The 17523-nt window shown below is 34.5% G+C and overlaps 4 non-coding genes across 4 annotated transcripts; all 4 read left to right on the top strand.

The window, feature by feature from the left end:
- The first annotated feature begins 669 nt into the window (after nt 1-669).
- Nucleotides 670-743, top strand: TRNAN-GUU (transfer RNA asparagine (anticodon GUU)). The gene has a single exon. It is a non-coding gene; the product is annotated as a tRNA-Asn (tRNA).
- A 2264-nt stretch (nt 744-3007) lies between these two features.
- On the top strand, nt 3008-3081 carry TRNAY-AUA (transfer RNA tyrosine (anticodon AUA)). The gene has a single exon. It is a non-coding gene; the product is annotated as a tRNA-Tyr (tRNA).
- Nucleotides 3082-5345: 2264 nt separating this feature from the next.
- TRNAN-AUU (transfer RNA asparagine (anticodon AUU)) lies at nt 5346-5419 on the top strand. The gene has a single exon. It is a non-coding gene; the product is annotated as a tRNA-Asn (tRNA).
- Nucleotides 5420-14703: 9284 nt separating this feature from the next.
- On the top strand, nt 14704-14777 carry TRNAN-AUU (transfer RNA asparagine (anticodon AUU)). Its single transcript has one exon. It is a non-coding gene; the product is annotated as a tRNA-Asn (tRNA).
- Nucleotides 14778-17523: the final 2746 nt, after the last annotated feature.

Raw genomic sequence — 17523 nt, 5'->3', positions numbered from 1 at the left:
CACTGCATCTTTGCTGCTTTCTCACATGGAAGTCTGTTTAATGTGAAAACAAGGTGATATCTAATTAGCACACAGGTAAGGAATTACGAAAATCTTTATTTAAGGGTGAAGATGTTTCTCACAAAATTGTTGCCCCAATGCATCATTGAAATTCAAGCTGGAAAGATGATTTTAATATATCACTTGTACATTTTGTATTGCTCTTCTGGTGACAATGTAGTTTTTTTGTCAATTACCATTTTAATAACAGGGTAAAGAAAATTAAGTGGATTTTTGAAAGAAAACTATACTGTCAATATACTATTAAAACAAATTAAAATGGTAAAAGTTATTGTACTTTAAGTAAAAATAAAAGAGCAAAAATATCAATCCCAGTTTTGATTACTTAAATTAACAAAAAAAATGCATATAGCAAAGGATAGTTTCAATCTGCCTACCTCTGGGTTATGGGTCCAGCATGCTTCCATTGCAGTACTCTGCTGCCCATGTAAGTGCAAGAGATCCTGAAGCACTCACTCATCATGGGAAAGTACCAATGTGTTTATTCGTTGGTTGATGGAAGAAACATCTTACAAAAACTCTCCAGATTATTGATTTTTTAATGTTTTTCTAGGAAACGTTCTAGATGTATGCTTATTAGCCTTTGTCAGTATGTACTTTTTGCAAAGTGTCTCTGTGGCGCAATCGGTTAGTGTGTTTGGCTGTTAACCAAAAGGTTGGTGGTTCAATCCCACCCAGGGACGTAATTAACCTTGTGATCAGATTTTGGTGATATTTAAGTAGACAAGTCAAAATTTCAAACCTCCTCTTATGGTGTAGGGTACATGGCCTTCTCTGATGTAATCAGAGTTAGATTTGATTCAGTGATTTTATAAAAAAACAGCTAGGAAGCACAATTTAGCAGTGGGTTGCAGAGAAAAAAAATATGCTGGCAGAAAAATCCAATCGAGTGATTAAACAGCTCTTCATTTTCTGGCTTTATTTTTATGCTAACAAATTTGTTCTCTGAAAAGTGTCCACAAAGCCAAGTCTCTGATTAACACCTTTGTAAGGATGGTTTTTCACCTATTACTAAATTAAACTTGCTTCATTGGAAAGGCAGCAAGATGCATCCTCATTTCAATGTCTACTGAAATAATACAAGTTGACACCAGGAAACATTAACGCCACTGCATCCTTGCTGCTTTCTCATGTGGAAGTCTGTTTAATGTGAAAACAAGGTGATATCTAATTAGCACACAGGTAAGGAATTAAGAAAATCTTTATTTAAGGGTGAAGATGTTTCTCACAAAATTGTTGACCCAATGCATCATTGAAATTCAAGCTGGAAAGATGATTTTAATATATCACTTGTACATTTTGTATTGCTCTTCTGGTGACAATGTAGTTTGTTTTTGTCAATTACCATTTTAATAATAGGGTAAAGAAAATGAAGTGGATTTTTGAAAGAAAACAATACTGTCAATATACTATTAAAACAAATTAAAATGGTAAAAGTTATTGTACTTTAAGTAAAAATAAAAGAGACAAAATATCAATCCCAGTTTTGGATTACTTTAATTAACAAAAAAAAATGCATATAGCAGAGGATAGTTTCAATCTGCCTACCTCTGGGTTATGGGCCCAGCATGCTTCCATTGCAGTACTCTGCTGCACATGTAAGTGCAAGAGATCCTGAAGCACTCACTCATCATGGGAAAGTACCAATGTGTTTCTTCGTTGGTTGATGGAAGAAACATCTTACAAAAACTCTCCAGATTATTGACATTTTAAAGTTTTTCTAGGAAACGTTTTAGATGAATGCTTATTAGCCTTTGTCAGTATGGAAATTTGCAAAGTGTCTCTGTGGCGCAATCAGTTAGTATGTATGGCTTTTAACCAAAAGGTTGGTGGTTTAATCCCACCCAGGGACCTAATTGACCTTGTTATCAGATTTTGGTGATCTTTAAGTAGACAAGTCAAAATTTCAAACCCCCTGTTATGGTGTAGGGTACTTGGCCTTCTCTGATGTAATCAGAGTTAGATTTGATTCAGTGATTTTATAAAAACAGCTAGGAAGCACAATTTAGCAGTGGGTTGCAGAGAAAAAAAATATGCTGGCAGAAAAATCCAATTGAGTGATTAAACAGCTCTTTATTTTCTTGCTTTATTTTTATGCTAACAAATTTGTTCTCTGAAAAGTGTCCACAAAGCCAAGTCTCTGATTAACACCTTTGTAAGGATGGTTTTTCACCTATTACTAAATTAAACTTGCTTCATTGGAAAGGCAGCAAGATGCATCCTCATTTCAATGTCTACTGAAATAATACAGGTTGACACCAGGAAACATTAACGCCACTGCATCCTTGCTGCTTTCTCATGTAAAAGTCTGTTTAATATGAAAACAAGGTGATATCTAATTAGCACACAGGTAAGGAATTAAGAAAATCTTTATTTAAGGGTGAAGATGTTTCTCACAAAATCGTTGCCCCAATGCATCATTGAAATTCAAGCTGGAAAGATGATTTTAATATATCACTTGTACATTTTGTATTGCTCTTCTGGTGACAATGTAGTTTTTTTTGTCAATTACCATTTTAATAATAGGGTAAAGAAAATTAAGTGGATTTTTGAAAGAAAACTATACTGTCAATATACTATTAAAACAAATTAAAATGGTAAAAGTTATTGTACTTTAAGTAAAAATAAAAGAGCAAAAATATCAATCCCAGTTTTGATTACTTAAATTAACAAAAAAAAAATGCATATAGCAAAGGATAGTTTCAATCTGCCTACCTCTGGGTTATGGGTCCAGCATGCTTCCATTGCAGTACTCTGCTGCACATGTAAGTGCAAGAGATCCTGAAGCACTCACTCATCATGGGAAAGTACCAATGTGTTTATTCATTGGTTGATGGAAGAAACATCTTACAAAAACTCTCCAGATTATTGATTTTTTAATATTTTTCTAGGAAACGTTCTAGATGTATGCTTATTAGCCTTTGTCAGTATGTACTGTTTACAAAGTGTCTCGGTGGCGCAATCGGTTAGTGTGTTCGGCTATAAACCAAAAGGTTGGTGGTTCAATCCCACCCAGGGACGTAATTGACCTTGTGATCAGATTTTGGTGATATTTAAGTAGACAAGTCAAAATTTCAAACCCCCTCTTATTGTGTAGGGTACCTGGCCTTCTCTGATGTAATCAGAGTTAGATTTGATTCAGTGATTTTATAAAAAACAGCTAGGAAGCACAATTTAGCAGTGGGTTGCAGAGAAAAAAAATATGCTGGCAGAAAAATCCAATCGAGTGATTAAACAGCTCTTCATTTTCTGGCTTTATTTTTATGCTAACAAATTTGTTCTCTGAAAAGTGTCCACAAAGCCAAGTCTCTGATTAACACCTTTGTAAGGATGGTTTTTCACCTATTACTAAATTAAACTTGCTTCATTGGAAAGGCAGCAAGATGCATCCTCATTTCAATGTCTACTGAAATAATACAAGTTGACACCAGGAAACATTAACGCCACTGCATCCTTGCTGCTTTCTCATGTGGAAGTCTGTTTAATGTGAAAACAAGGTGATATCTAATTAGCACACAGGTAAGGAATTAAGAAAATCTTTATTTAAGGGTGAAGATGTTTCTCACAAAATTGTTGACCCAATGCAACATTGAAATTCAAGCTGGAAAGATGATTTTAATATATCACTTGTACATTTTGTATTGCTCTTCTGGTGACAATGTAGTTTGTTTTTGTCAATTACCATTTTAATAATAGGGTAAAGAAAATGAAGTGGATTTTTGAAAGAAAACAATACTGTCAATATACTATTAAAACAAATTAAAATGGTAAAAGTTATTGTACTTTAAGTAAAAATAAAAGAGACAAAATATCAATCCCAGTTTTGGATTACTTTAATTAACAAAAAAAAAATGCATATAGCAGAGGATAGTTTCAATCTGCCTACCTCTGGGTTATGGGCCCAGCATGCTTCCATTGCAGTACTCTGCTGCACATGTAAGTTCAAGAGATCCTGAAGCACTCACTCATCATGGGAAAGTACCAATGTGTTTCTTCGTTGGTTGATGGAAGAAACATCTTACAAAAACTCTCCAGATTATTGACTTTTTAAAGTTTTTCTAGGAAACGTTTTAGATGAATGCTTATTAGCCTTTGTCAGTATGGACTTTTGCAAAGTGTCTCTGTGGCGCAATCAGTTAGTATGTACGGCTATTAACCAAAAGGTTGGTGGTTCAATCCCACCCAGGGACCTAATTGACCTTGTTATCAGATTTTGGTGATCTTTAAGTAGACAAGTCAAAATTTCAAACCCCCTGTTATGGTGTAGGGTACCTGGCCTTCTCTGATGTAATCAGAGTTAGATTTGATTCAGTGATTTTATAAAAACAGCTAGGAAGCACAATTTAGCAGTGGGTTGCAGAGAAAAAAAATATGCTGGCAGAAAAATCCAATTGAGTGATTAAACAGCTCTTTATTTTCTGGCTTTATTTTTATGCTAACAAATTTGTTCTCTGAAAAGTGTCCACAAAGCCAAGTCTCTGATTAACACCTTTGTAGGGATGGTTTTTCACCTATTACTAAATTAAACTTGCTTCATTGGAAAGGCAGCAAGATGTATCCTCATTTCAATGTCTACTGAAATAATACAGGTTGACACCAGGAAACATTAACGCCACTGCATCCTTGCTGCTTTCTCATGTGGAAGTCTGTTTAATGTGAAAACAAGGTGGTATCTAATTAGCACACAGGTAAGGAATTACGAAAATCTTTATTTAAGGGTGAAGATGTTTCTCACAAAATTGTTGCCCCAATGCATCATTGAAATTCAAGCTGGAAAGATGATTTTAATATATCACTTGTACATTTTGTATTGCTCTTCTGGTGACAATGTAGTTTTTTTGTCAATTACCATTTTAATAACAGGGTAAAGAAAATTAAGTGGATTTTTGATAGAAAACTATACTGTCAATATACTATTAAAACAAATTAAAATGGTAAAAGTTATTGTACTTTAAGTAAAAATAAAAGAGCCAAAATATCAATCCCAGTTTTGGATTACTTTAATTAACAAACAAAAAAATGCATATAGCAGAGGATAGTTTCAATCTGCCTACCTCTGGGTTATGGGCCCAGCATACTTCCATTGCAGTACTCTGCTGCACATGTAAGTGCAAGAGATCCTGAAGCACTCACTCATCATGGGAAAGTACCAATGTGTTTCTTCGTTGGTTGATGGAAGAAACATCTTACAAAAACTCTCCAGATTATTGACTTTTTAAAGTTTTTCTATTAAACGTTTTAGATGAATGCTTATTAGCCTTTGTCAGTATGGACTTTTGCAAAGTGTCTCTGTGGTGCAATCGGTTAGTGTGTTTGGCTATTAACCAAAAGGTTGGTGGTTCAATCCCACCCAGGGACATAATTAACCTTGTGATCAGATTTTGGTGATATTTAAGTAGACAAGTCAAAATTTCAAACCTCATCTTATGGTGTAGGGTACATGGCCTTCTCTGATGTAATCAGAGTTAGATTTGATTCAGTGATTTTATAAAAAACAGCTAGGAAGCACAATTTAGCAGTGGGTTGCAGAGAAAAAAAATATGCTGGCAGAAAAATCCAATCGAGTGATTAAACAGCTCTTCATTTTCTGGCTTTATTTTTATGCTAACAAATTTGTTCTCTGAAAAGTGTCCACAAAGCCAAGTCTCTGATTAACACCTTTGTAAGGATGGTTTTTCACCTATTACTAAATTAAACTTGCTTCATTGGAAAGGCAGCAAGATGCATCCTCATTTCAATGTCTACTGAAATAATACAAGTTGACACCAGGAAACATTAACGCCACTGCATCCTTGCTGCTTTCTCATGTGGAAGTCTGTTTAATGTGAAAACAAGGTGATATCTAATTAGCACACAGGTAAGGAATTAAGAAAATCTTTATTTAAGGGTGAAGATGTTTCTCACAAAATTGTTGACCCAATGCAACATTGAAATTCAAGCTGGAAAGATGATTTTAATATATCACTTGTACATTTTGTATTGCTCTTCTGGTGACAATGTAGTTTGTTTTTGTCAATTACCATTTTAATAATAGGGTAAAGAAAATGAAGTGGATTTTTGAAAGAAAACAATACTGTCAATATACTATTAAAACAAATTAAAATGGTAAAAGTTATTGTACTTTAAGTAAAAATAAAAGAGACAAAATATCAATCCCAGTTTTGGATTACTTTAATTAACAAAAAAAAAAAATGCATATAGCAGAGGATAGTTTCAATCTGCCTACCTCTGGGTTATGGGCCCAGCATGCTTCCATTGCAGTACTCTGCTGCACATGTAAGTTCAAGAGATCCTGAAGCACTCACTCATCATGGGAAAGTACCAATGTGTTTCTTCGTTGGTTGATGGAAGAAACATCTTACAAAAACTCTCCAGATTATTGACTTTTTAAAGTTTTTCTAGGAAACGTTTTAGATGAATGCTTATTAGCCTTTGTCAGTATGGACTTTTGCAAAGTGTCTCTGTGGCGCAATCAGTTAGTATGTACAGCTATTAACCAAAAGGTTGGTGGTTCAATCCCACCCAGGGACCTAATTGACCTTGTTATCAGATTTTGGTGATCTTTAAGTAGACAAGTCAAATTTCATATCCCCCTGTTATGGTGTAGGGTACCTGGCCTTCTCTGATGTAATCAGAGTTAGATTTGATTCAGTGATTTTATAAAAACATCTAGGAAGCACAATTTAGCAGTGGGTTGCAGAGAAAAAGAAATATGCTGGCAAAAAAATCAAATTGCGTGATTAAACAGCTCTTCATTTTCTGGCTTTATTTTTATGCTAACAAATTTGTTCTCTGAAAAGTGTCCACAAAGCCAAGTCTCTGATTAACACCTTTGTAGGGATGGTTTTTCACCTATTACTAAATTAAACTTGCTTCATTGGAAAGGCAGCAAGATGCATCCTCATTTCAATGTCTACTGAAATAATACAGGTTGACACCAGGAAACATTAACGCCACTGCATCCTTGCTGCTTTCTCATGTGGAAGTCTGTTTAATGTGAAAACAAGGTGATATCTAATTAGCACACAGGTAAGAAATTACGAAAATCTTTATTTAAGGGTGAAGATGTTTCTCACAAAATTGTTGCCCCAATGCATCATTGAAATTCAAGCTGGAAAGATGATTTTAATATATCACTTGTACATTTTGTATTGCTCTTCTGGTGACAATGTAGTTTTTTTTGTCAATTACCATTTTAATAATAGGGTAAAGAAAATTAAGTGGATTTTTGAAAGAAAACTATACTGTCAATATACTATTAAAACAAATTAAAATGGTAAAAGTTATTGTACTTTAAGTAAAAATAAAAGAGCAAAAATATCAATCCCAGTTTTGATTACTTAAATTAACAAAAAAAAATGCATATAGCAAAGGATAGTTTCAATCTGCCTACCTCTGGGTTATGGGTCCAGCATGCTTCCATTGCAGTACTCTGCTGCACATGTAAGTGCAAGAGATCCTGAAGCACTCACTCATCATGGGAAAGTACCAATGTGTTTATTCATTGGTTGATGGAAGAAACATCTTACAAAAACTCTCCAGATTATTGATTTTTTAATATTTTTCTAGGAAACGTTCTAGATGTATGCTTATTAGCCTTTGTCAGTATGTACTGTTTGCAAAGTGTCTCGGTGGCGCAATCGGTTAGTGTGTTTGGCTATTAACCAAAAGGTTGGTGGTTCAATCCCACCCAGGGACGTAATTGACCTTGTGATCAGATTTTGGTGATATTTAAGTAGACAAGTCAAAATTTCAAACCCCCTCTTATTGTGTAGGGTACCTGGCCTTCTCTGATGTAATCAGAGTTAGATTTGATTCAGTGATTTTATAAAAAAACAGCTAGGAAGCACAATTTAGCAGTGGGTTGCAGAGAAAAAAAATATGCTGGCAGAAAAATCCAATTGAGTGATTAAACAGCTCTTCATTTTCTGGAATTTATTTTTATGCTAACAAATTTGTTCTCTGAAAAGTGTCCACAAAGCCAAGTCTCTGATTAACACCTTTGTAAGGATGGTTTTTCACCTATTACTAAATTAAACTTGCTTCATTGGAAAGGCAGCAAGATGCATCCTCATTTCAATGTCTACTGAAATAATACAGGTTGACACCAGGAAACATTAAAGCCACTGCATCCTTGCTGCTTTCTCATGTGGAAGTCTGTTTAATGTGAAAACAAGGTGATATCTAATTAGCACACAGGTAAGAAATTACGAAAATCTTTATTTAAGGGTGAAGATGTTTCTCACAAAATTGTTGCCCCAATGCATCATTGAAATTCAAGCTGGAAAGATGATTTTAATATATCACTTGTACATTTTGTATTGCTCTTCTGGTGACAATGTAGTTTTTTTTGTCAATTACCATTTTAATAATAGGGTAAAGAAAATTAAGTGGATTTTTGAATGAAAACTATACTGTCAATATACTATTAAAACAAATTAAAATGGTAAAAGTTATTGTACTTTAAGTAAAAATAAAAGAGCAAAAATATCAATCCCAGTTTTGATTACTTAAATTAACAAAAAAAAATGCATATAGCAAAGGATAGTTTCAATCTGCCTACCTCTGGGTTATGGGTCCAGCATGCTTCCATTGCAGTACTCTGCTGCACATGTAAGTGCAAGAGATCCTGAAGCACTCACTCATCATGGGAAAGTACCAATGTGTTTATTCATTGGTTGATGGAAGAAACATCTTACAAAAACTCTCCAGATTATTGATTTTTTAATATTTTTCTAGGAAACGTTCTAGATGTATGCTTATTAGCCTTTGTCAGTATGTACTTTTTGCAAAGTGTCTCGGTGGCGCAATCGGTTAGTGTGTTTGGCTATTAACCAAAAGGTTGGTGGTTCAATCCCACCCAGGGACGTAATTGACCTTGTGATCAGATTTTGGTGATATTTAAGTAGACAAGTCAAAATTTCAAACCCCCTCTTATTGTGTAGGGTACCTGGCCTTCTCTGATGTAATCAGAGTTAGATTTGATTCAGTGATTTTATAAAAAAACAGCTAGGAAGCACAATTTAGCAGTGGGTTGCAGAGAAAAAAAATATGCTGGCAGAAAAATCCAATTGAGTGATTAAACAGCTCTTCATTTTCTGGAATTTATTTTTATGCTAACAAATTTGTTCTCTGAAAAGTGTCCACAAAGCCAAGTCTCTGATTAACACCTTTGTAAGGATGGTTTTTCACCTATTACTAAATTAAACTTGCTTCATTGGAAAGGCAGCAAGATGCATCCTCATTTCAATGTCTACTGAAATAATACAGGTTGACACCAGGAAACATTAAAGCCACTGCATCCTTGCTGCTTTCTCATGTGGAAGTCTGTTTAATGTGAAAACAAGGTGATATCTAATTAGCACACAGGTAAGGAATTACGAAAATCTTTATTTAAGGGTGAAGATGTTTCTCACAAAATTGTTGCCCCAATGCATCATTGAAATTCAAGCTGGAAAGATGATTTTAATATATCACTTGTACATTTTGTATTGCTCTTCTGGTGACAATGTAGTTTTTTTGTCAATTACCATTTTAATAACAGGGTAAAGAAAATTAAGTGGATTTTTGAAAGAAAACTATACTGTCAATATACTATTAAAACAAATTAAAATGGTAAAAGTTATTGTACTTTAAGTAAAAATAAAAGAGCCAAAATATCAATCCCAGTTTTGGATTACTTTAATTAACAAACAAAAAAATGCATATAGCAGAGGATAGTTTCAATCTGCCTACCTCTGGGTTATGGGCCCAGCATGCTTCCATTGCAGTACTCTGCTGCACATGTAAGTGCAAGAGATCCTGAAGCACTCACTTATCATGGGAAAGTACCAATGTGTTTCTTCGTTGGTTGATGGAAGAAACATCTTACAAAAACTCTCCAGATTATTGACTTTTTAAAGTTTTTCTAGGAAACGTTTTAGATGAATGCTTATTAGCCTTTGTCAGTATGGACTTTTGCAAAGTGTCTCTGTGGCGCAATCAGTTAGTGTGTTTGGCTATTAACCAAAAGGTTGGTGGTTCAATCCCACCCAGGGACGTAGTTAACCTTGTGATCAGATTTTGGTGATATTTAAGTAGACAAGTCAAAATTTCAAACCTCCTCTTATGGTGTAGGGTACATGGCCTTCTCTGATGTAATCAGAGTTAGATTTGATTCAGTGATTTTATAAAAAACAGCTAGGAAGCACAATTTAGCAGTGGGTTGCAGAGAAAAAAAATATGCTGGCAGAAAAATCCAATCGAGTGATTAAACAGCTCTTCATTTTCTGGCTTTATTTTTATGCTAACAAATTTGTTCTCTGAAAAGTGTCCACAAAGCCAAGTCTCTGATTAACACCTTTGTAAGGATGGTTTTTCACCTATTACTAAATTAAACTTGCTTCATTGGAAAGGCAGCAAGATGCATCCTCATTTCAATGTCTACTGAAATAATACAAGTTGACACCAGGAAACATTAACGCCACTGCATCCTTGCTGCTTTCTCATGTGGAAGTCTGTTTAATGTGAAAACAAGGTGATATCTAATTAGCACACAGGTAAGGAATTAAGAAAATCTTTATTTAAGGGTGAAGATGTTTCTCACAAAATTGTTGACCCAATGCAACATTGAAATTCAAGCTGGAAAGATGATTTTAATATATCACTTGTACATTTTGTATTGCTCTTCTGGTGACAATGTAGTTTGTTTTTGTCAATTACCATTTTAATAATAGGGTAAAGAAAATGAAGTGGATTTTTGAAAGAAAGCAATACTGTCAATATACTATTAAAACAAATTAAAATGGTAAAAGTTATTGTACTTTAAGTAAAAATAAAAGAGACAAAATATCAATCCCAGTTTTGGATTACTTTAATTAACAAAAAAAAAATGCATATAGCAGAGGATAGTTTCAATCTGCCTACCTCTGGGTTATGGGCCCAGCATGCTTCCATTGCAGTACTCTGCTGCACATGTAAGTTCAAGAGATCCTGAAGCACTCACTCATCATGGGAAAGTACCAATGTGTTTCTTCGTTGGTTGATGGAAGAAACATCTTACAAAAACTCTCCAGATTATTGACTTTTGAAAATTTTTCTAGGAAACGTTTTAGATGAATGCTTATTAGCCTTTGTCAGTATGGACTTTTGCAAAGTGTCTCTGTGGCGCAATCAGTTAGTATGTACGGCTATTAACCATAAGGTTGGTGGTTCAATCCCACCCAGGGACCTAATTGACCTTGTTATCAGATTTTTGTGATCTTTAAGTAGACAAGTCAAAATTTCAAACCCCCTGTTATGGTGTAGGGTACCTGGCCTTCTCTGATGTAATCAGAGTTAGATTTGATTCAGTGATTTTATAAAAACAGCTAGGAAGCACAATTTAGCAGTGGGTTGCAGAGAAAAAAAATATGCTGGCAGAAAAATCCAATTGAGTGATTAAACAGCTCTTTATTTTCTGGCTTTATTTTTATGCTAACAAATTTGTTCTCTGAAAAGTGTCCACAAAGCCAAGTCTCTGATTAACACCTTTGTAAGGATGGTTTTTCACCTATTACTAAATTAAACTTGCTTCATTGGAAAGGCAGCAAGATGCATCCTCATTTCAATGTCTACTGAATTAATACAGGTTGACACCAGGAAACATTAACGCCACTGCATCCTTGCTGCTTTCTCTTGTGGAAGTCTGTTTAATGTGAAAACAAGGTGATATCTAATTAGCACACAGGTAAGGAATTAAGAAAATCTTTATTTAAGGGTGAAGATGTTTCTCACAAAATCGTTGCCCCAATGCATCATTGAAATTCAAGCTGGAAAGATGATTTTAATATATCACTTGTACATTTTGTATTGCTCTTCTGGTGACAATGTAGTTTGTTTTTGTCAATTACCATTTTAATAATAGGGTAAAGAAAATTAAGTGGATTTTTGAAAGAAAACAATACTGTCAATATACTATTAAAACAAATTAAAATGGTAAAAGTTATTGTACTTTAAGTAAAAATAAAAGAGCCAAAATATCAATCCCAGTTTTGGATTACTTTAATTAACAAACAAAAAAATGCATATAGCAGAGGATAGTTTCAATCTGCCTACCTCTGGGTTATGGGCCCAGCATGCTTCCATTGCTGTACTCTGCTGCACATGTAAGTGCAAGAGATCCTGAAGCACTCACTCATCATGGGAAAGTACCAATGTGTTTCTTCGTTGGTTGATAGAAGAAACATCTTACAAAAACTCTCCAGATTATTGACTTTTTTAAGTTTTTCTAGGAAACGTTTTAGATGAATGCTTATTAGCATTTGTCAGTATGTGCTTTTGCAAAGTGTCTCTGTGGCGCAATCAGTTAGTGTGTACGGCTATTAACCAAAAGGTTGGTGGTTCAATCCCACCCAGGGACGTAATTGACCTTGTTATCAGATTTTGGTGATCTTTAAGTAGACAAGTCAAATTTCATACCCCCTGTTATGGTGTAGGGTACCTGGCCTTCTCTGATGTAATCAGAGTTAGATTTGATTCAGTGATTTTATAAAAACATCTAGGAAGCACAATTTAGCAGTGGGTTGCAGAGAAAAAGAAATATGCTGGCAAAAAAATCAAATTGCGTGATTAAACAGCTCTTCATTTTCTGGCTTTATTTTTATGCTAACAAATTTGTTCTCTGAAAAGTGTCCACAAAGCCAAGTCTCTGATTAACACCTTTGTAGGGATGGTTTTTCACCTATTACTAAATTAAACTTGCTTCATTGGAAAGGCAGCAAGATGTATCCTCATTTCAATGTCTACTGAAATAATACAGGTTGACACCAGGAAACATTAACGCCACTGCATCCTTGCTGCTTTCTCATGTGGAAGTCTGTTTAATGTGAAAACAAGGTGATATCTAATTAGCACACAGGTAAGGAATTAAGAAAATCTTTATTTAAGGGTGAAGATGTTTCTCACAAAATTGTTGACCCAATGCAACATTGAAATTCAAGCTGGAAAGATGATTTTAATATATCACTTGTACATTTTGTATTGCTCTTCTGGTGACAATGTAGTTTGTTTTTGTCAATTACCATTTTAATAATAGGGTAAAGAAAATGAAGTGGATTTTTGAAAAAAAACAATACTGTCAATATACTATTAAAACAAATTAAAATGGTAAAAGTTATTGTACTTTAAGTAAAAATAAAAGAGACAAAATATCAATCCCAGTTTTGGATTACTTTAATTAACAAAAAAAAATGCATATAGCAGAGGATAGTTTCAATCTGCCTACCTCTGGGTTATGGGCCCAGCATGCTTCCATTGCAGTACTCTGCTGCACATGTAAGTGCAAGAGATCCTGAAGCACTCACTCATCATGGGAAAGTACCAATGTGTTTCTTCGTTGGTTGATGGAAGAAACATCTTACAAAAACTCTCCAGATTATTAACTTTTGAAAGTTTTTCTAGGAAACGTTTTAGATGAATGCTTATTAGCCTTTGTCAGTATGTGCTTTTGCAAAGTGTCTCTGTGGCGCAATCAGTTAGTGTGTACGGCTATTAACCAAAAGGTTGGTGGTTCAATCCCACCCAGGGACCTAATTGACCTTGTTATCAGATTTTGGTGATCTTTAAGTAGACAAGTCAAAATTTCAAACCCCCTGTTATGGTGTAGGGTACCTGGCCTTCTCTGATGTAATCAGAGTTAGATTTGATTCAGTGATTTTATAAAAACAGCTAGGAAGCACAATTTAGCAGTGGGTTGCAGAGAAAAAAAATATGCTGGCAGAAAAATCCAATTGAGTGATTAAACAGCTCTTCATTTTCTGGCTTTATTTTTATGCTAACAAATTTGTTCTCTGAAAAGTGTCCACAAAGCCAAGTCTCTGATTAACACCTTTGTAAGGATGGTTTTTCACCTATTACTAAATTAAACTTGCTTCATTGGAAAGGCAGCAAGATGCATCCTCATTTCAATGTCTACTGAAATAATACAGGTTGACACCAGGAAACATTAACGCCACTGCATCCTTGCTGCTTTCTCATGTGGAAGTCTGTTTAATGTGAAAACAAGGTGATATCTAATTAGCACACAGGTAAGGAATTAAGAAAATCTTTATTTAAGGGTGAAGATGTTTCTCACAAAATCGTTGCCCCCATGCATCATTGAAATTCAAGCTGGAAAGATGATTTTAATATATCACTTGTACATTTTGTATTGCTCTTCTGGTGACAATGTAGTTTGTTTTTGTCAATTACCATTTTATTATAGGGTAAAGAAAATTAAGTGGATTTTTGAAAGAAAACAATACTGTCAATATACTATTAAAACAAATTAAAATGGTAAAAGTTATTGTACTTTAAGTAAAAATAAAAGAGCCAAAATATCAATCCCAGTTTTGGATTACTTTAATTAACAAACAAAAAAATGCATATAGCAGAGGATAGTTTCAATCTGCCTACCTCTGGGTTATGGGCCCAGCATGCTTCCATTGCAGTACTCTGCTGCACATGTAAGTGCAAGAGATCCTGAAGCACTCACTTATCATGGGAAAGTACCAATGTGTTTCTTCGTTGGTTGATGGAAGAAACATCTTACAAAAACTCTCCAGATTATTGACTTTTTAAAGTTTTTCTAGGAAACGTTTTAGATGAATGCTTATTAGCCTTTGTCAGTATGGACTTTTGCAAAGTGTCTCTGTGGCGCAATCGGTTAGTGTGTTTGGCTATTAACCAAAAGGTTGGTGGTTCAATCCCACCCAGGGACGTAATTAACCTTGTGATCAGATTTTGGTGATATTTAAGTAGACAAGTCAAAATTTCAAACCTCCTCTTATGGTGTAGGGTACATGGCCTTCTCTGATGTAATCAGAGTTAGATTTGATTCAGTGATTTTATAAAAAAACAGCTAGGAAGCACAATTTAGCAGTGGGTTGCAGAGAAAAAAAATATGCTGGCAGAAAAATCCAATCGAGTGATTAAACAGCTCTTCATTTTCTGGCTTTATTTTTATGCTAACAAATTTGTTCTCTGAAAAGTGTCCACAAAGCCAAGTCTCTGATTAACACCTTTGTAAGGATGGTTTTTCACCTATTACTAAATTAAACTTGCTTCATTGGAAAGGCAGCAAGATGCATCCTCATTTCAATGTCTACTGAAATAATACAAGTTGACTCCAGGAAACATTAATGCCACTGCATCCTTGCTGCTTTCTCATGTGGAAGTCTGTTTAATGTGAAAACAAGGTGATATCTAATTAGCACACAGGTAAGGAATTAAGAAAATCTTTATTTAAGGGTGAAGATGTTTCTCACAAAATTGTTGACCCAATGCAACATTGAAATTCAAGCTGGAAAGATGATTTTAATATATCACTTGTACATTTTGTATTGCTCTTCTGGTGACAATGTAGTTTGTTTTTGTCAATTACCATTTTAATAATAGGGTAAAGAAAATGAAGTGGATTTTTGAAAGAAAGCAATACTGTCAATATACTATTAAAACAAATTAAAATGGTAAAAGTTATTGTACTTTAAGTAAAAATAAAAGAGACAAAATATCAATCCCAGTTTTGGATTACTTTAATTAACAAAAAAAAAATGCATATAGCAGAGGATAGTTTCAATCTGCCTACCTCTGGGTTATGGGCCCAGCATGCTTCCATTGCAGTACTCTGCTGCACATGTAAGTTCAAGAGATCCTGAAGCACTCACTCATCATGGGAAAGTACCAATGTGTTTCTTCGTTGGTTGATGGAAGAAACATCTTACAAAAACTCTCCAGATTATTGACTTTTGAAAATTTTTCTAGGAAACGTTTTAGATGAATGCTTTTTAGCCTTTGTCAGTATGGACTTTTGCAGAGTGTCTCTGTGGCGCAATCAGTTAGTATGTACGGCTATTAACCATAAGGTTGGTGGTTCAATCCCACCCAGGGACCTAATTGACCTTGTTATCAGATTTTTGTGATCTTTAAGTAGACAAGTCAAAATTTCAAACCCCCTGTTATGGTGTAGGGTACCTGGCCTTCTCTGATGTAATCAGAGTTAGATTTGATTCAGTGATTTTATAAAAACAGCTAGGAAGCACAATTTAGCAGTGGGTTGCAGAGAAAAAAAATATGCTGGCAGAAAAATCCAATTGAGTGATTAAACAGCTCTTTATTTTCTGGCTTTATTTTTATGCTAACAAATTTGTTCTCTGAAAAGTGTCCACAAAGCCAAGTCTCTGATTAACACCTTTGTAAGGATGGTTTTTCACCTATTACTAAATTAAACTTGCTTCATTGGAAAGGCAGCAAGATGCATCCTCATTTCAATGTCTACTGAATTAATACAGGTTGACACCAGGAAACATTAACGCCACTGCATCCTTGCTGCTTTCTCTTGTGTAAGTCTGTTTAATGTGAAAACAAGGTGATATCTAATTAGCACACAGGTAAGGAATTAAGAAAATCTTTATTTAAGGGTGAAGATGTTTCTCACAAAATCGTTGCCCCAATGCATCATTGAAATTCAAGCTGGAAAGATGATTTTAATATATCACTTGTACATTTTGTATTGCTCTTCTGGTGACAATGTAGTTTGTTTTTGTCAATTACCATTTTAATAATAGGGTAAAGAAAATTAAGTGGATTTTTGAAAGAAAACAATACTGTCAATATACTATTAAAACAAATTAAAATGGTAAAAGTTATTGTACTTTAAGTAAAAATAAAAGAGCCAAAATATCAATCCCAGTTTTGGATTACTTTAATTAACAAACAAAAAAATGCATATAGCAGAGGATAGTTTCAATCTGCCTACCTCTGGGTTATGGGCCCAGCATGCTTCCATTGCTGTACTCTGCTGCACATGTAAGTGCAAGAGATCCTGAAGCACTCACTCATCATGGGAAAGTACCAATGTGTTTCTTCGTTGGTTGATAGAAGAAACATCTTACAAAAACTCTCCAGATTATTGACTTTTTTAAGTTTTTCTAGGAAACGTTTTAGATGAATGCTTATTAGCATTTGTCAGTATGTACTTTTGCAAAGTGTCTCTGTGGCGCAATCAGTTAGTGTGTACGGCTATTAACCAAAAGGTTGGTGGTTCAATCCCACCCAGGGACGTAATTGACCTTGTTATCAGATTTTGGTGATCTTTAAGTAGACAAGTCAAATTTCATACCCCCTGTTATGGTGTAGGGTACCTGGCCTTCTCTGATGTAATCAGAGTTAGATTTGATTCAGTGATTTTATAAAAACATCTAGGAAGCACAATTTAGCAGTGGGTTGCAGAGAAAAAGAAATATGCTGGCAAAAAAATCAAATTGCGTGATTAAACAGCTCTTCATTTTCTGGCTTTATTTTTATGCTAACAAATTTGTTCTCTGAAAAGTGTCCACAAAGCCAAGTCTCTGATTAACACCTTTGTAGGGATGGTTTTTCACCTATTACTAAATTAAACTTGCTTCATTGGAAAGGCAGCAAGATGTATCCTCATTTCAATGTCTACTGAAATAATACAGGTTGACA

Source organism: Pseudophryne corroboree, unplaced genomic scaffold (assembly GCF_028390025.1).
Source record: "Pseudophryne corroboree isolate aPseCor3 unplaced genomic scaffold, aPseCor3.hap2 scaffold_896, whole genome shotgun sequence".
Lineage (NCBI taxonomy): Eukaryota > Metazoa > Chordata > Amphibia > Anura > Myobatrachidae > Pseudophryne > Pseudophryne corroboree.
Note: the sequence above shows the minus strand (reverse complement) of the source record. Positions and strands in the feature narration are given on the sequence as shown.